Source organism: Cajanus cajan, chromosome 3, assembly GCF_000230855.2.
Source record: "Cajanus cajan strain Asha chromosome 3, NIPB_CcT2T_4, whole genome shotgun sequence".
Classification (NCBI taxonomy): Eukaryota; Viridiplantae; Streptophyta; class Magnoliopsida; order Fabales; family Fabaceae; genus Cajanus; species Cajanus cajan.
The window spans coordinates 22,708,920-22,730,570 of NC_138519.1; the positions used below are offsets into that span (position 1 = coordinate 22,708,920).

General features: G+C 28.4%; 1 long non-coding RNA gene across 1 annotated transcript; it reads right to left on the reverse strand.

The window, feature by feature from the left end:
- Positions 1 to 17,891: 17,891 nt before the first annotated feature.
- LOC145955679 (uncharacterized) lies at positions 17,892 to 19,776 on the reverse strand. Its single transcript, XR_014432326.1, has 2 exons — positions 19,212 to 19,776; positions 17,892 to 18,170 (listed from the first exon to the last, which is right to left on the reverse strand). It is a non-coding gene; the product is annotated as an uncharacterized LOC145955679 (long non-coding RNA).
- Positions 19,777 to 21,651: the final 1,875 nt, after the last annotated feature.

Genomic DNA, 21,651 nt, shown 5'->3' on the forward strand with positions numbered 1-21,651 from the left:
CATCCATGATTACTCAACTTTAACTCTGGTTACATATCCCTTCCCCTCACTTAATAATAATAATAATATAAAATAATATATTAAATCATGACTCTCAAATAATTTAATCAAAATAAATATATAAAAATTTGATCCCAATATCAAAATGTTCTATAAAATCAACCCTTTAATAATATATATATATATATATATATATATATATATATAATTTAATTGCAAAAATGTAGGGTTACAATTTGGACTAGTTTTGGGATTAGTTTTAGGTTGATTTGGGTTGGATAGGTGTTTTTTTTTTTTTGTTGAATTGGTTAGGTATATTGGGGCTCACTAGGGGGGAAAGGGTTCTCTAGTTTTTCTTGGCTGATTTGAGAGCTCTGAAATAGTCCCTAATGCTTATTTGTTGGGGTTGATTGGGTTAAGAGTAAGCATGGGTCAGGTCCATCCTTACTCAAGCCTAACTCAATTTATTGATCGAGTCATTTTTTAAAATTCAAACTCAATTTAACCTAATCAAGGCTCGGAAATATATCAAACAAGGTCATGTCGATCAAACTTTGATATACTATTAATTTTAACATTATGTATAGTTAAATTGTAAATTAAAAGAAATATAGAACTTAAATTAAGATATATTTTATAACATATATTTTAACATAAATAATTTTATTATAAATATAATATCATGTTATAAAAAATATTTGTAACTAAATAAGTTTTTATTACTAATACACGGTAATTCAATAAAATCTATACTTTTTAAGAGAATATTACTAAATTGGGTTAGGCGGTCCAAAATGTAACCCAAACTCATCCTAAAAAAGCACTGGGTTCAATTTCAAAACTTAAATCCATCTAAATTAACCACAGGCCGTGCCAAGCTGGGTTATGATCACCCCTATATTAGGTGGTATTATGATAGTTATTTAAATGTTCTATACTTTGTCCATGATACTCATTTATGTTACTAGTTAATTTTGTGTCTATTGAAATAAGCCAATAACTTTTTTTTGGATTTATTTAACTAGATATTAATTTAGAAAATATAAACCTAAAAAATTTAGGTATGCATAATAGTTAAGTAAATTCAAAATAATTTTTGGTGTTGATTTAAAACTATAACTTAGAAATTTTATATGCCCATAAACTAAGACTTTTTAGGTTCCTATCCCTAATCTTTCTCCTATTCAATGTTTGGTTATGATAACCTTAAATCTCAAGAATTGTGAAGTGGAGATAAGCATGTCTCTCGTGGTCGTTGATAGGAAGAAATCTATCCTTCTTTTTATGCTAGTGTGATGTCATGAATATCGTTTATAATCACGACCTTTTTTCCATGTGGGTGATGCAACTATGCATGTTGTAAATATTTATTGTAATGGTTTTTATTCTAATATATTCAATTACAACTTCCTAACATTATATTAATTTATTCTTATAATTTAAGGTCTCTTCATTGCATCTGTTTCAAGATACAGATCGAATGCATTTTATTAGGGATTCATTAACTTGTTGCCATCTAGTGTGTTGAGAATAAAGATACCAATATCAAGGAGTATTTGATAGACCAACTTAGGCTAAGAAGCAAAGGGGTCTACTTAGCACCTTATTTAAATGGGAAAGATTAAATTTGAAATTTTTTAATATTTAAAGTAACTTAAAAGTTTCTAACTTTGTTACAAAATGCAGGGTTCATTGGCAATGACACAATTTTATTATGATACTTTGTTATATAAATTCAAATTAATGTTTAATATGCTTTTATAAATATATTAATAATGAATTAATGCAATGAAATATCAAATAAATTTTAATTTTTAGTAGTTTCGCTGCAATTAGAGGATTCCACGAAGTCACTACAAGAAAAACATAAATTTTTTATGGACATGATTCGTTGATAAAAAGGAATATCCGTCGGAGAGAGAGATTCTATGGTAAATATCCGTTGGAAACAATTTAATCTGTCAAAAATTTTCGATGGATAATTCTGTGGTAAATATCCATCAGTAATTACCGATAGATATATCTATCAAAAATTACTAACAGTTATTCTGTCAAAAATTTCATTAGTATTATTTGAAAATCTTTATGTGATTCCAATGGATAAATCTGTCAAAAAATTCCTATTTAATTTTAATAAATTTATTAATGTAACACCTTTCATATTTGACCTCTCAACAGCTCCATCCCACAACACTTCACATGATGACACTTCATGCAACTTCTCGTTGGTCAGAACCCTCCGCGAGTAGCCCTTTTTGAGATGTTTGTCCACTTTTAGGATCAACGACTGATCCCACAAACTAACACAAGACTTTTCAGCATGCTTTATCCTCACTCGCACACTTTCTGGGAAACTTTCCTAAAGGTCACTCACCCTTAAATTACTCCAAGTCAAACACACTTAACTATAAAGTGTATAGACTCTATAGAAACTTTCAGAGACTCAATTTTCGGTCCTGAACATTGTTCACGAGCCTTCTATTTATAGGCACGAAAATCCACTAGAACATGCCATTCTAAATTCGAAACAAGCCATTCTGGACATTTTTGTTATGTGCAAAATTTGAAACTGGAACGACCGTTCCGCTCTTATTTGAACAAATTAGGTCAAAATAGGGTGTTCTAACCTAGGATTACAAGCTTTTTTCTAAGCTTGGAATGTAATTTTGGCACTTTATACTTTGGATCTCTGAATGTCATGTTAGCCGGCTCTGGTGTTATTTTTGGGCCTTCAAAAACTTCTTCTTCATACTGAAAGTCCATTTCTTTGTTTTTTGCTCCCTAGACGAAATTAGGTGTCTACATTTATTATAAATTTAAAGGTTTACATAATAATTTATATATTTTAAAATATTATTTTTATAATTTGTAATGATAATATAATTTATAAAATTATAAATATTTATTAATTACATATTAAAACTTATTTATGCATAAATACTTATAATGTCTAATATACAAATTAAAATATTAGTTGAATAATAATGAATAAAATTTTGAATTTATTTGAATACTAAGGTTAAAATAATTTTATGTTATCTTCTATATACAATTAATTTGATCATTATTTTATTTTTTTAACATTAATATAAATTAAAAACCTACATATTAAATGTGAACAAGAGTATTTTGAAGGATTTTTTTTAATTTTTTATCTAATTAAATTCTTTTATTTATCATATTTATTTATAAAGTAAATTTTAATATTTTCAATAAATTATTAATTAACTTAATATATTTATTTATCTTAAATCTAAGATATAAAATTAAAAAAATATATTTATCCTTGTTTTATTTTCTAATTATCAACCATAATAAAATACTAATTTAAAATCTTAACTAATTATATCATAATATTTTCATATCAAATTTAAAATCAGATATTAGTTATACAAAAATATCAAGATCATATAATAAATTTTCAACAAGATTCTAGTTAAATAATTTAAAATAATTAATTTTCTAACTATATTTTATTAAATAATTTGTTCCAGAGCTAATCAATTTTTTTATATTAATTATTAGTAAAATTTAAATTATATATCTCTTAGAATATTTATTTAAATTTTAAAACATTATTTTTATGCTTAATAATTATTTTATGTTATTATATAATATCAATAAACTATAAATACTATTTGATGATTGCATACATAGTTAAAATACTAGTTATCTTCATATATTAGCATATGAATAATATTCGAGCTCTTTGTCTCCTAATAGTTATATATCAAATTAAATATTTGATATATGACCTTTATCAATTCATTGTTATAAATATAAATTTAGCTTACTAATTATATTCAAGTTATTTATCTCCTAATATCAAATTAAATATTTGATTTATTATCTTTATTAATTCATTTTTATAAATATAAATTAAACACTTAAATTTGTTACTTTTATTAATATTTTTTTAACTTTTAGTAGGTACTATTAAATTGTCACTATATAGTTTTGTATACTTGTGACAATGTGATTTTGTCACTATTGTGTCTAAGTACTAGTAATAATATTTTTATCACAATAAATAATTTATTTTTGTTACATATAAAAATAGATACTAATAAAATAGTGACTTGTGTGTTAGTGACGTCCGGTGACAAAATCACTATTTTATTAGCGTCTATTTTTTAAGATTATAGTGACAAATGTTATCATCATAAAAATCATTTTTTTCTTATAGAGATATATCAAGTCTACAAATTCTTTAAAAAAAATTGAAAAAATCATATGATATTTCATTATATATATTCAAATCAATGTATAAAATACTTTATGATTATCTATCAATTTAAATTAACAAGACGAAGTATCAAATAGTTTTTAAAATTTGTAAACTTGATATATATTTCGGTCGCAAAATGGTTGCACTGATTTTGGTCACTAAAGTATATGAGACCAAATTAGTGACCGAATAAATCGGTCGCTAAATATTTATTTTTTATTTTATTAAATTTTATAGACGTCGTAAATTTGGTCACTACAAACCACTCATATTTAGCGTCTCAAGGATTCTAGATCATAATATTTAACTTTTTAGCACGTTTTGTCCTTAATTATACAATTTTTGGAAACTTTCCAGAAGATCACTCATCTCTATATTACTCCAAGTCAAGCACGTTTAACTGTGAAGTTCTGATGAGATAAATTACGAAAAGCAGATGCATGTTGTTAGTATAAGTAGTACAAATTAATTCATTTAAGTCATCCTCAACTATCCAATCTCATACTTATATTATCTTTAATTTGGATCTTTCTCATTTTGGTGTATCCGGACAGTTATAAATATATAATAATATATAATAATTATATTACTAATAATAATTATTATATTGTATTTAATCTTTATTTATATATATACACTTACTTTTATAATTAAAAATCTACCTATTTCTATTTAAAATTAATATTATGATACAATTTAAATTATTTATTATAAATTTAAAAGTTTAAGTAATAATTTATATATTTTAAAATGAGAAGGGTTATAATAACACTGGTATAATTTTTATTAAGTATTACACCGCTCAATAACTTCATAATAAATGTGAATTTTGTAAATTCAACTGTTAGATTGAAAGTTCATATCACTTTATATGTTTATATCAAGTTTTGTTAAAATTGAACAATAACTTGAAAGTAATCAAAATGCTCATATTTTATTTGAAATGTATATATTACATCAATTTTTTTTTTTACAAGAATGAAGTATCAAATCATCTTGAATTCATATAAAATTTTGTATATATGATCTAAGAGTAAAAAACTTTCAATCTAACGGTTGAATTTATAAAATTCACATTTAATATAAAATTATTGAGCGATGTAATACTTAGTAAAAGTTACATCGATATTATTATAACCCTTCTCTTTTAAAATATTATTTTTATAAATTAAATTTTAAGATTTTAAATAAATTATTAATTAAATTAATATATTTATTCATCTTAAATCTAAGATAAAGATATAAAATTTAAAAAATATATTTATCCTTATTTTATTTTTTGATTATCAACCATTAATAAAATACTAATTTAAAATCTTATATAGTTATATCGTAATATTTTCATATCAAGTTTAAAACCAGATATTAGTTATACAAAAATATCAAAATTATATAGTAAATTATTAATAAGATTTTAGTTAAATAATTTAAAATAATCAATTTTATCACACAACAATAAAGAAATACTAATAGTTAAGAAAATAGATTTGTACTCTTCCTATTAGAAAGAGAGATGATGTTATACTTGTTTTTTTCCTCAAGATATCACATCTCTTCTATTAATAAAATTTAAATATAAAAATTTATTTAAAAATAAAGTTATCATAAGTTAGAAATATATATTATAAATATGGATCAAAATAAATAAGCAATTTTAAAAAATTCATATACTCTAATTAAAAAAATGCTAAAAATCCAATCGTAAAAAAAAATCTCTAAATATTTTTTTACATAAATAACTATTGGTCGCAACATTTTTTACAATTTAGTAGCTAGTTGGTCGTTGGTTTTGTCGCAACCTTTGTGTTCATGAAACATAATCAAGCAGCGACCAAAATAGCGACCGATTTTCTAGCGACGCCTTATTTTGGTCGCTAAATCAACTGCTAAATTATTCAAAATTGGTCGCTAAATCAGTTGTCAAATAGCGACTGATAAATTTCGGTCGCTATTTTACAATTTTCTTGTAGTGTAATTTATTAGTGTCTATTTTTTAAGATTATAGTGACAAATATTATTCTCATAAAAATCATTTTTTTCATAGAGATATATAAAGCCTACAAATTCTTTAAAAAAAATTAAAAACCATATGATATTTCATTATATAGATTCAAATCAACGTATAAAATATTTTATGTTATTTCTTTCACAAGTTTACCCTTACTTTTTCATGTTATCGGACTATAATGATTATACTTGATATGAGAGCAAGGTAGAATTAGGTTGGAGCATGCTTGGTGGATGGTCATGCTAAAGAGGGCCTTGTTTTTGTTGTGCTATTATGATACAAAAATTTTGTATAAAGACACTTGATTGACACTAGAGTTTTGTGTTTTAGTATGCTTTACTAAATGTATACTTGTATGTATGTACAATGTTTTATTGTAACACCATAAGAGACTTTATGTCTTTAAGTCAAAATTGGTAGAGACTATTTTCAGTTTATTGCACCCTATACATATATATGTTGCAAGAATGTCCAAGTACTAATGAAAACTTTAGTTCAGTAAATTTTGTGTATTCCTCATTGCATAGTTTTGTACACTATTAAGTATAGTAACTTGTCAAGTTGTTACAATTCTTTATTAAAATTTATGCACCAAATTTCAATAAAAATAATAAATGATAATTGATGAATTTAAAAGGCTAAAAAGAAAAGTACATATTCTCACAAATTTTAATAAGAGACAAAAAAAATGAAAAATAAAATTAATTTTTTTTATAGAAATTATAAAATGCCTTATAAAAAAAATACTAATTCTTTCAAAATCGTGTCTTATAATAATGACTAAAGGAAGTATATATTATTTTTACCTAATTTTTAATTAATTTAAACATTTATAATTAATAAACATTTATTGTAGTGTAATAATAATAAAAATATAATGAGAAACTTTGAAATTATTTTATGAAAAATCATTACATTTATCGATTTGTACATAAAAATTTGAAAACAAGTATTAAGGAGAGAAAAATTATACACCAATCATGTAAAATAAATTCACACCATCATCTAATCACAAATTATTATGTACATTATATAGTGAATTTGTTGTTTTTTAAAATAATTGTTTTAAAAATTGTTAATAAAATAATATTTTATTAATTGATAATACAAGCTTTAAATCATTAAAAAAAAGTTTGTACACTTATTATCCACGAGGATTAAAGGGTGGGAAAGAAAGGAAGTAAGTATTTGATTAGGTTTTTGGCATGAGTGGAAAGAAGACAAAATGAATTAAAGAATTGGAAGCGAAGGGACGACGAATTGGTAGGACTTGTGTTGGGCGGCGTGGTAATTGCTCTCCGTTGATGTTGCTGCCTGCTTACCTTCCATTAACTACTCCACGCATGTCTTTTTTCTTTTTTTTTAATAAAAAATATCATAAAGATGATCGCAGTGAGAATTGAACCTAAGTTTTTATGTTTTTAATTACTTCACGCATGTCTGCTTTCACATTTTATTTATTTATTTATTTTCATAAATTTATTATATACAATTAAAATTTATAATAAATTTTATATAAAAATAAATATTATTTTTAAATATATAAGTTGTATTTAAAATTTGTATAAATGAATGTTTTGAAACGTATAAATTATCTTTTTCTTTTTGTAATAACATATAAAATTTTATTTATATTTATAATAAATAATTTATATTATAGTATAATATGATCTTTATTTATTAATAGTTTATTTGATAATATTAAATTTTATTTAATAAATAATTATGATAAATAAAAATTAAATTAAATAAAAAGTTAAAAAAATCATTAAAAGTTCTTTCGTCAAAGAAAAATTTCTAAAATATTTTAATACAAGATAGATATTTGTGTTTAATATATATAAAGATTGAGAAAAAAAATTTAAAAAAATTTTGATACAAGATAAATATTTATATTTAATATATATAAGAATTGAATTGATGTAACCCCAAGCGTGTAGGTTGATCCACGCTTAAACAAGGTCAAGAGTTTGAATCCTGTCTTGTGTATGCAACCGCGTTAAATCTTAGAGCCAGCTATCCTACCTTTTGAGTGGATACTCCAGGGACAACCAAATATATAAGAATTGATGTAGTATGTAATTTTTATTAGTCAAACATTATTTAAAATTGATAGAGATGAATCTAAAAATACCAAATCAATTCCATATATGAAAGTACACCTTGCAAGTTGCAACTACTAGGCCAACTTGTTGGCTATTTTATCCCATTGTATACACACACAAATTAATTCAACTGCATTTAATTTTTTATATGGTTCTATAAGATTTTATTATATTATTTATCCCGTTGCATATATAGTATATAGGAATGAAAAGCAAGAAAGCACATAATTTCAAGAATAATGAAGATATAACAATAATACTTTATTTTATGTTTAGTATAAAATGTTTATTAATTTTATTAATCACTAATTTTTTTTTTGAGAAATTTGTTTGACCATAATAGTTAAAAGAATTTATTTTAAGTAAAAAATAACAGTAATTTAAATGTGATAATATACTCATAATAACATACCAATAAATGAGTTAATTGAGAGAAAATATAATACGGAGAGGTCACTGTATTACGAGAGAAAATGAAAAATATAAAAAATGAGTTAATTGAGAAAGTGAGAAGAATGATCAAGTACCTCTCATTCTCCTAACTAAATATTTAAATTTATAATAAAAGAATAAATATTTTATTGAATGCTATATATATATATATATATATATATATATATATATATATATATGTATATATATATTACTTTTTTTTTTCAGGATAAATATACACTAACTTAGCTAAAAAATTTAGTGAAAACAATTTAAAATGGGAGATATTGATAACTTTATGCAAGAATTAGTTCAAGAAGAACACATACGATAGGGATATAATTCAAGCTCAAACATATGAAAGGAGTTATATAGTTATTTGATAAATAATATCAAATAACTTATTATTTGAAAAGTTTATTTTAGATGAAACCAGCTGTCGATAGTTAAAAAGAAAATTACAGATGGATTATTAATTTATTAAGTATTTATTGAGATTTATAAACGAATGAATAAATAATTGTATTTATAAAGTATTTACAGATAAAAAAAAATTGTTAAACATAAATTTCACATCAATAATTAGTGACAAAAAATCATGAAAATTATTTTTTAAAAAATCATTTAAATAGCCAAAATATCACGCAAATAAATGAAAAAAAATCAAATGAGTAGAAAAATATTAAAATTAAAGGAAAGATGTACAGATAAAATGCATAAAAGGGCTAGAAAAATAAATGGAAAAATGAGTAGAGAAAATTGTAAAAATAGGCACAAAAAAAAAGATAGAAAAGTGAAAAAACCTAAAGCTGTGTATTGAAATATTACAAAAATTTAAAAACGTGTTTTGAGGTGCATATCGAATAAAAATATGTTGGCTAAATTGTTCATGTAAGATCATACTATCTAGTGATTAAATTTGGTAAATGGATGAGTAGGAAAAAATTTTAAATTGAAAGGTCGAATAAAAATAATTTATTAATAATATATTTGGATTTATTAAAAATTATTTAAAAAATTAAATTCATTTGATTCATTAAAAAAAAATATCAATGTATTTCTTATATATTATTTGTGTAAGGTTTACTTTTTTGTTGATACTTGTTAATTTCTATCTAATTTACGTGACCTCATGAATTGTTTTAATCGATTGAAAAGCAAATTTAATCGATTAAATATAATTTGTGCGACCACGACAGCTTTTGTAATCGATTATAGTTTATTCAAATGTATTTTTTAAGCATAGGGTGCACTTAGTAATTAAGGGAGTGTATATTGCAATTGCCATAAAACAAGTAAGAAAAGAAAGAGCAAAATAGGCCCAACACGAGCCTCTTCTTTTCGTATTGGCAGATGATAAATACACTTTCACTCTCGTATAAACACACTCCCTTTTTAAAAAAAAATATATAAAATGTCTAAATTACCCTTTAAAAAAAATGAAATTTCTAAATTTACACCTTTCTTCCCCGTACCCCACACCCCACACCCCTCCTTGTTACATAATTACGGAAAGTACTTTCCATAATACTAAAGTTACTGTTACGGAAAGTTCTTTCTGGAATTATATAAAAATGTTCCGGAAAATACTTTCCATAATATTAAATTCTTATTCCGGAAAGTATTTTCCGGAAATGTTTTGTTACATAATTCTGGAAAGTACTTTCCATAATATTAAAGTTACTATTACGGAAAGTTCTTTCCGGAATTATATGAACAATACTTTTACTATTCCGGAAAGTACTTTCCGGAATGCTAAAAAACTTATTTTACATTCCGGAAAGTACTTTCCATAATATTAAAGTTACTATTACGGAAAGTTCTTTCCGGAATTATATGAACAATAATTTTACTATCTTTCCGAAATGCTAAAAAACTTATTTTACAAGCGCATGACACATTTAACCTACCAGTTTCTTTATCTCTTCATCCACCACTGACATCTGCGATCGAACCTGTTGTGCATAAGTAATGTTAAATAAGTTTAAAAAAATTGTAAATATGAAATTAATTTAATATATTAATTTTGTACCTTGTATTGAATGTAGAGGATAATGATGATTGAATGAAAAATTAGAGTTTAAGAAAGAATAGAGTGGAAAGTGAAAAATAGAATTTAAAAGATAGAAAGATAAAATATGATTATGTTGATTGTAAAAGAAGAAAAATCAAGAATAAAAAATGAAAAAAAATAAAATCATCAAAAAATGACTAGAGTGATAAAAAAGAAAAATAAGAAAAAGAAGAAGAAAGAAGAAAAAGAAGAAGAAGAAGAATGATAAAAGAAGAGGGTGAATAAAACAATTTTAAAAATAAAAATTTAGTTAGAAGGATATTTTAGAAATTTAAAAATAAAAAAAAAGAGATTGGAGGTGTATTTATAAAAGATAGGAGGTGTATATATCATCAGCCTAATGACATTGAGCGAAAAGAGGCTTTAGGAAGAAGGGGGGTGTGGGGTGTGGGGTGTGGGACTGTGGGGTGTGGGGTGTGGGGGTGCGGGGAAGGTGTGACACCCTCTACCCCAACATAATTACTTAATAAGCATTAACTATATTTAAAAAGTATATTAGAGTGATATAAAATAATAAATATCATAAGGTAGAAGATGCACATTCGTAATTAACATTTATACCAAACTCAAGAAGTCATAATAAAACAAAGATTATAAATTAATCCCAGTAAAGGTGGCAGTGCCTCCTAGTTAGGAATCAATTTATAATTTTTTGTATCATACAAATATATTTAAATTTCAAAAGAAAGAAAATAAAACATTATTATCCCAGAAAGAAGCCTAGCTAAGCCCGATGTCACATCCTATCAGAGCATGCCCACTTAAGCCTCTAGACTTCATTACCAACATCCTCATGATTAAGATTACCTGCAACATAAATATAAACATATACAAGAATAACAAGAGGAGTGAGAAACTTCTCACTTAGTTGCAGGTATAGAAATAAAAGTTAAATAGCATACACACACGCAATATAATTCACATATATAATCAATCTCACATATATGCTTATGTATAATGATTTTCTTGACTTGACTCACTAATGTATGCATGTGGCGCCATACGGAAGTTTCAGAATTTATCACTGGTGACCCAAAGGTACACCTATCACTGGTGTTCATACACCTCGTTAGCATGTTACATCACTGGTGTCCCGAAGGCACACCTATCACTGGTGATCATACACCTTGTTAGCATCACTGGTATGCGGCCTCAGCGGCACACCTGGAATAATATATGCATATGATGCATGTCATACATTCATAGACTCAACATTTAGCATATTACACATATAAGATTCATATTTCATAATTATGATTTATTTTATTAATCCAACTTTAATAGTCCAATAGTCCAACAGTCCAATAGTCCAACGGTCCAATAGTCCAACGGTCCAATAATTCAACAGTTCAACGGTCCATTCATGGATCGTAGGTCACAAGTCATGAGTACATATTTCATACAGTCATATCCTCATAGGTCCGCATAGGTCTCATATATACTTCATATACTCAAGTCATAATAAGATCTTCATAAGTTCGCATAGGTATTTTTATTCTAAAACTTATTCTTTTTTAACATCAATTACATATTTATTAATAATAATATATTAAGATCTTATAAGTAAAGTAGGAAGCTTAAAAGGTAATATAAGATAATAAGGAGGCTCAGCCTTCCATTTAAATAACAGATTACAAATTTATAAATACTTAGGAGGCTTAGCCTTCCATTCAAATAATAGATTAATAGATTCTAATATGTAAATAAATAGGATATAAAACAAATCACATCAATAATACATATTCAAAGAAATAAATAGCAAGCAAGAGATTGGGAGTCAATCCAACAAACAAACTATTTAACAATTATTCCCACACCCCCAAGCAAGGTTTCCCACTCCCCCCTTACCTGGATAAGTAGGAGTTGGAACTAGCGCAATAACTCTCTAAAAACTTGGGCAGAATCTCCTCTTCTCTTTCCTTAAAAAGGAATCGGAATTAGGGCAGAATCTCTTCCTCTTTCTCTTTAAACACGGCACTGGAGCAGAACCTCCTTTTCTTTCTCCTTCTCTCTCTTACTTTCTCTCTCTATTTCTCCAGAATTTCCTTCTCTCTAGAATTCTAAATTTTCAAAACCTTAGGCCCCTATTTATAGAAATTTTGAAGTTACTATGCACTATGCACTATTCATTAAAATAATATTATAAGTTACTATGCACTATTCATTAAAATATTAAAATTAATTAAAAAATTGAAACTTGCTTCCCTCGTGGTTTCCTTAGCAGCCATTTACTGTTCACATATACGTATACGTGAATAGTAAAATACGTATATGTAAATAGTAAAAATACGTATACATAAATAGTAAAATACGTATACGTAAATAGTAAAATACGTATACGTAAATAGTAAAATACGGGAATAAAATACTTATTCACATAATAAATAACTCTTTTCATTTGAATAAAATTTTGGGATATTACATTTCTCCCCTCCTTTAAGAAATTTCGTCCCCGAAATTTTCCTGAAATAGAAAAGGATAATCTTCACGCATCTTGCTTTCTAACTCCCAAGTAGCACTTTCTTCAAAATGTCCTCCCCAAACTACCTTAACCAAAGGAATTTCCTTTCCTCTTAGTTGTTTCACCCTCGTATCATCAATTCTTAAAGGAACTGTTTCATAGGTAAGATTATCTTTCAACTGAATGTTGTCAGACTCAATGATATGGGAAGGATCATGGACATACTTTCTGAGTTGGGAAACATGAAAGACATTATGAAGATTTGAAAGAGATGGGGGTAAGGCAATTTGATAGGCTACTTTACCAATTCTTTTAAGGATTTGATAAGGACCAATAAAACGTGGAGTAAGTTTACGGGACTTCAGTGCTCTGCCCACTCCTGTCCAAGGAGTAACTTTAAGGAATACATGATCACCTTCATTAAACTCAAGGTCCCTTCTCCTCTTATCACTGTAACTCTTCTGCCTACTCTGAGCTGCTCTCATTCTCTCCTGGATCATCTTAACTTGTTCAGTAGTTTGTTGAACTATCTCAGGTCCTAAGATAGCATTCTCTCCAGGTTCTACCCAACACAAAGGTGTTCTACATCTCCTACCATATAGAGCTTCATAAGGTGCCATCCCAATACTGGAATGGTAGCTATTGTTGTAGGTAAACTCTATCAAAGGTAGGAAACTATCCCAACTACCCCCATGTTCTAAGATGCAAGCTCTCAACAAGTCTTCCAAAGATTGAATAGTTCTTTCGGTTTGGCCATCTGTTTGGGGATGGTAGGCTGAACTCAATCTAAGCTTAGTGCCTAGAGCCTCATGTAAACTGTCCCAAAATCTAGAAGTAAACCTAGGATCTCTGTCAGAAACTATACTAGTAGGAACCCCATGTAATCTCACAATTTCACTTATGTACAACTTGGTTAGTCTCTCCAAAGAGTATCTAATGTTAATGGGAATAAAATGGGCAGACTTAGTCAATCTATCTACAATGACCCATATAGCATCTAAGTTTTTCGCAGCTTTAGGTAACCCCACTACGAAATCCATAGAGATACTATCCCATTTCCACACAGGCACATCCAAAGGTTGCAGGAAACCTGAAGGTTTTTGGTGTTCTACCTTAGCTTTCTGACATACCAGGCAGGCATACACAAATTCCTCCACTTCCTTTTTCATCTTAGGCCACCAGAACATCTTCTTAAGGTCTTGGTACATCTTAGTGGCTCCTGGATGAATACTAAGGCTACTCCTATGTCCTTCTTCAAGTATTGCTTTCTTAAGTTCAGGCACACTAGGAATACACAACCTATCTCTAAACCTCAATACTCCATCTATTCCAATTTTAAATTCACTTTCCACGCCTTGATTTAACTTCTCAACTTGACTCAATAAGAAAGGATCTACCTTCTGACCTTTTCTAATTTCATCTATCAAGTTATTAGTCACCTTCAAGGTTCCCAACCTAATACTCTTAGAGGTTAGTTCACACCCTAAACTCATATCCCTAAATTCCTCAATCATGTGCAATTCCCTCATCATTAAAGAAGAAATTCTCAAGGATTTCCTACTCAAAGCGTCAGCTACCACATTAGCTTTGCCTGGGTGATAGTTCAACTGAAAGTCATAATCCTTAAGAAACTCTAACCATCTTCTCTGTCTCATATTTAATTCTTTTTGGTCAAACAAGTACTTAAGGCTTTTATGATCACTAAACACCTCAAATCTAGATCCAAACAAGTAGTGTCTCCACAACTTAAGCACAAATACTATTGCAGCTAACTCGAGATCATGGGTAGGATAGTTTTGCTCATGGGTTTTAAGTTGTCTAGACGCATAGGCTACTACCCTTCTCTCCTGCATAAGTACTCCACCTAAACCTGATTTGGAAGCATCACAAAATACCTCAAAAGTCTTGCTAGGGTCAGGTAATACTAACACAGGGGCACTAGTTAGTCTTCTCTTAAGTTCTTGAAAACTCTCTTCACACTTAGAGTCCCACACAAAAGGTTGGTTTTTCCTAGTCAATTTGGTCAAAGGTAAAGCTAATTTAGAAAAACCCTCTATAAATCTCCTATAATACCCAGCTAGTCCTAGAAAACTCCTAATCTCAAAAACTGACTTAGGTGCTTTCCATTCAAGAACCGCCTCTACCTTAGAAGGATCTACAGCTATCCCATCCTTGGATATCACATGCCCTAGAAAATTTACACTCTCCAACCAAAATTCACATTTTGCCAATTTAGCATACAACTGTTTCTCCTTAAGGGTTTGAAGAACGATCCTAAGGTGCTCAGCATGCTCCTCCCTATTCTTAGAATACACTAGGATATCATCTATGAAGACCACTACAAATCTATCCAAGTAAGGGTGAAAGATCCTATTCATGTAGTCATGAAAACACTAGGTGCATTAGTCACACCAAAAGGCATCACTAAATACTCATAGTGCCCATAACGAGTCCTAAAAGCAGTCTTTGGGATATCCTCGGATTTCACTCGGATTTGATGGTAACCTGATCTCAAATCTATCTTACTAAACACACAAGCTCCAACTAGTTGATCCATAAGATCATCTATTCTAGGCAAGGGATACTTATTCTTAATGGTCACCTTATTCAATTGTCTATAATCTACACACAATCTCATACTTCCATCTTTCTTTTTGACCAATAAAACAGGCGCTCCCCAAGGTGAAACACTAGGCCTAATGAATTGTTTCTCTTGTAGTTCCTCTATTTGTTTCTTAAGCTCATCTAACTCTTTAGGAGACATCCTATAGGGTGCTATAGATATGGGTGCGGTACCTGGCACTAAGTCTATACTGAACTCAATCTCTCTCTCGGGTGGTAAACTAGACACATCCTTAGGAAATACTTCAGGAAATTCTCTCACTAAGGGAATCTCATCTAGCTTACTCTCAGTCTCAACTGTTAATGAAGATAAGATCATGTATACCCTTTCATTTTCCTTTAAACAAGTTTTAATGTTAGAAGCACTAAGAAATTCCGTACTCTTACATTCACCAAATGAAATGGATTTATCAAAGCAATTTAAAAGAACATGGTGAGAAGATAGCCAATCCATACCAAGGATTACATCTAATTGACTAAGAGGCAGACAGATTAAGTCAATTAGAAACTGTTTTTCAGAAATTGTCAAAGGGCATTTTAAACACACTAGGGATGTAGTTACAGGACCATTAGTAGGGGTTTCAACAACTAAATCAAAATTTAACAAAGACACAGGCAATTTCAGTTTTTGGACACAAGAGATGGAAATAAAGGAATGAGTTGCACCAGAATCAAATAGTACAACAAAAGGAGTCTCAGCTATGAAACAAGTACCTTGTATCAAATTTTCTGACCGAGCAGCTTCAACACCACTAAGAGCAAATACTCTCCCTATAGTCTTTGGTCGTTCGGTTTGCGATCCTGATCCAATGACACGTGTTCTTGGTGGTTCAGGACATTGAGTACTGATGTGTCCTTTACCATTGCAGTTGAAGCAAGTAACCTCCTTGTCACGACACTCTGATTTAATATGACCGATCCGTCCACACTTTCCACATCTTCCTGAAGAAATAGACACAGACCCTCCAACACTACCAGTAGTGTTCACAGTGGACGATTTAGTTCTATTGGCAGCAGCCATATTTCCCTGAGATCTGGTAGAAGCAGAATAAGGCTTACTCTTACCAGAAGTATTTGAATTCACTGCACGAATAGGACCTCCAACTCCCTTGTAAAAGACAGAACGTGCACGATTATCACGGTCATAGATTCTACTCTTGTTGACAAGCGTTGGGTAGTGATAAATCTCTTGATAATTAATTGCAGTTTTTATCTCAGGACGAAGGCCATTCACAAATTTAATACATTTAGCCCGTTCGCCACCCTCACCATGATAATGGGTACAATAACGGACCAAGGCATCAAATTTTTCAGCATAGTGTGCCACCGTATCATTTCCTTGCTTTAACTCGAGAAATTCAGCTTCCTTCTGGCTTCTCACATCATCCGGGAAATATTTCTCAAGAAAAACTCTTTTGAAGTTTTCCCAATTTAATTGCATTCCTCCATCTATTATCCTTTGAAGTGCTCCTTCCCACCAAAAATGGGCATCAGCAGTAAACATAAAGGTAGCCAACCTCACTTTCTGAGGAAAAGGACAATCCATAGCATTGAAGATCTTTTCGATCTCCATTAGCCAATTTATTGCAACATCTGGGTCATATCCTCCTTTAAAGGTCGGCGGGTTATTCTTCTGAAATTGCTCCAACCAGTTAGGAACAACTTCAGCCATATTGTTGTTGTTCATTGCTTGGGCTAATGCTTGGAGAGCATCAGCAATCGCACGATCATTTCTACCAGCCATAATCTGGATATATAGAACTTTTAATAAACACAGACAACTATAACATAATATATTTACAATCAATAAACATAGTAGACACATAACTCACGGCCGATAGAATCGACCTGCTCTGATACCACTAAATGTGACACCCTCTACCCCAACATAATTACTTAATAAGCATTAACTATATTTAAAAAGTATATTAGAGTGATATAAAATAATAAATATCATAAGGTAGAAGATGCACATTCGTAATTAACATTTATACCAAACTCAAGAAGTCATAATAAAACAAAGATTATAAATTAATCCCAGTAAAGGTGGCAGTGCCTCCTAGTTAGGAATCAATTTATAATTTTTTGTATCATACAAATATATTTAAATTTCAAAAGAAAGAAAATAAAACATTATTATCCCAGAAAGAAGCCTAGCTAAGCCCGATGTCACATCCTATCAGAGCATGCCCACTTAAGCCTCTAGACTTCATTACCAACATCCTCATGATTAAGATTACCTGCAACATAAATATAAACATATACAAGAATAACAAGAGGAGTGAGAAACTTCTCACTTAGTTGCAGGTATAGAAATAAAAGTTAAATAGCATACACACACGCAATATAATTCACATATATAATCAATCTCACATATATGCTTATGTATAATGATTTTCTTGACTTGACTCACTAATGTATGCATGTGGCGCCATACGGAAGTTTCAGAATTTATCACTGGTGACCCAAAGGTACACCTATCACTGGTGTTCATACACCTCGTTAGCATGTTACATCACTGGTGTCCCGAAGGCACACCTATCACTGGTGATCATACACCTTGTTAGCATCACTGGTATGCGGCCTCAGCGGCACACCTGGAATAATATATGCATATGATGCATGTCATACATTCATAGACTCAACATTTAGCATATTACACATATAAGATTCATATTTCATAATTATGATTTATTTTATTAATCCAACTTTAATAGTCCAATAGTCCAACAGTCCAATAGTCCAACGGTCCAATAGTCCAACGGTCCAATAATTCAACAGTTCAACGGTCCATTCATGGATCGTAGGTCACAAGTCATGAGTACATATTTCATACAGTCATATCCTCATAGGTCCGCATAGGTCTCATATATACTTCATATACTCAAGTCATAATAAGATCTTCATAAGTTCGCATAGGTATTTTTATTCTAAAACTTATTCTTTTTTAACATCAATTACATATTTATTAATAATAATATATTAAGATCTTATAAGTAAAGTAGGAAGCTTAAAAGGTAATATAAGATAATAAGGAGGCTCAGCCTTCCATTTAAATAACAGATTACAAATTTATAAATACTTAGGAGGCTTAGCCTTCCATTCAAATAATAGATTAATAGATTCTAATATGTAAATAAATAGGATATAAAACAAATCACATCAATAATACATATTCAAAGAAATAAATAGCAAGCAAGAGATTGGGAGTCAATCCAACAAACAAACTATTTAACAATTATTCCCACACCCCCAAGCAAGGTTTCCCACTCCCCCCTTACCTGGATAAGTAGGAGTTGGAACTAGCGCAATAACTCTCTAAAAACTTGGGCAGAATCTCCTCTTCTCTTTCCTTAAAAAGGAATCGGAATTAGGGCAGAATCTCTTCCTCTTTCTCTTTAAACACGGCACTGGAGCAGAACCTCCTTTTCTTTCTCCTTCTCTCTCTTACTTTCTCTCTCTATTTCTCCAGAATTTCCTTCTCTCTAGAATTCTAAATTTTCAAAACCTTAGACCCCTATTTATAGAAATTTTGAAGTTACTATGCACTATGCACTATTCATTAAAATAATATTATAAGTTACTATGCACTATTCATTAAAATATTAAAATTAATTAAAAAATTGAAACTTGCTTCCCTCGTGGTTTCCTTAGCAGCCATTTACTGTTCACATATACGTATACGTGAATAGTAAAATACGTATATGTAAATAGTAAAAATACGTATACATAAATAGTAAAATACGTATACGTAAATAGTAAAATACGTATACGTAAATAGTAAAATACGGGAATAAAATACTTATTCACATAATAAATAACTCTTTTCATTTGAATAAAATTTTGGGATATTACAGAAGGGGGGTGTGGGATGCGGGGAAGGGGATACGGGGAACGGGGGTGCGGAGAAGAGATGTGTAAATTTAAGAATTTTATTTTTTTAAAGGGTAATTTAGACATTTTATATATTTTTTTTTAAAAAAAGAGGTGTGTTTATAAGAGAGTGGAGGTGTGTTTATCATCTCCCTTTCGTATTTTCTTTGGCCCAGTCACCATAGCTTTGGGCTTTGGAGGCACCATCTCTAAGGCCACTTAACCATTGATTTAAGGCTCATGATATATATATATATATTTTTTAATAAGTACACCTCTTTCTTTTAAAAAAAATTATAAAATATTATAATTTTTTTTAAAAAAATTTAATTTTATACTTTCAACTTTCAATTTGCTACTTTCTTCTTTTTATTCACACACCTTTTTTATTCTCTTTCAATTTTTATATACTACCAAAATAGGTGGAATGAAAGAAAAATAAGAAGGTACATGTAAAAATTGAAAAAAAGAGAAAAGATATATATAAAAAAAAGTACTAAATTAAATATTATAGATATAAAATTAAAAATTTAAAATAAAAAATTAAGAATATTTTAAAATTTTTATTATTTTTTTTAAAAAAGATATATTTATAGAAAAGGAGATGTATATATCATGAACCAAACACTGAACCCAAAACCGGTGGTGTAGTGGATTGAAGTCTTTAATTCTTTCGGATATACTAGATTTTTTACTGAAACCGATTCAAACATTATTATTTTTATTTGAAAAATACAAACGACTTTGTTTTATTATAAAAATTAAAAATAAAATAAAAAAACTCGAATCAAGTGAATGTGAAACTCTAAGTAAAATTTGTTTAGCTTGAATTTTTAATCATAAATAATGTCTAGATCATTTTTTTTAACGGAATAAGATTCGTCACGTACATTCATTAAGAAAAATACAAATTATAAATTCTTATTAAAATTATAATAAAATATATTAGTAACATTTTTAATAATACTTTATTAAGTGTAGGAAGTAAAGTATAGCAGATTTAGTTATTAGAGGAAATAAAGATCTATTTTATTTTGTTTTACAAATAAGATGTTCATTATTATTGTTTTTTTACTTGTTTCTTTTTATTATTCTTTGGGTCAAGGAGTAGATTTTAATGAAATATTTCTATATAAGCAGTAATTTTATTGTAGAATAATATGTGAAAGTTTTTCCCATTACTTTCGATAGGGTACCAGAGCCTTAGGTTTATCAATCTACCAAAAGGGATCCAAAATTTGGATCATGGAAATCTAAAAATTTCTTAATCATTGCTTGGTTAATCAATTCTATGGAATCAATAATTGGAAAGCTTTTATTTATTTATTTATTTATTTTTTTATGTTCTTGCCAACTGCTAAAGAAGTTTGGAAAGCCATGAAACACAGATACTCTAATATTCAAAATTCTTCACAAATATTTGGCATAAAATAATTGAAATTATGGTATGCTAAACAATGTGACAGGGACGTCACTACTTACTACTACTTCTAGTCTTAACTATAAGCAATATGGAATATATCATCAAGACTAAGAAATATAATTAATATAATTATTTTTAATTTATTTTACTATAAATTTAAGTTTTATTCTAGATATATCACTTTCTTTAAGTAGTTATTATGTTTAATGTTAGGTATAAGTAAATGCATAAGAAATAAAGTTAATAATAAATAAAGCATATAAAAAAAATTAAATTAAATAACTTTAAAGACTAATGATTCTTGCTTATAATTAAGGCCAATGAAAAAGCCAATTTGTTGCTCATATTTAGGACTAGAGGTAGTATAAAGAATTGGTGACTCTATGGAGGAACTAGACCTTTGTTATGAGGACAACTATACAGTG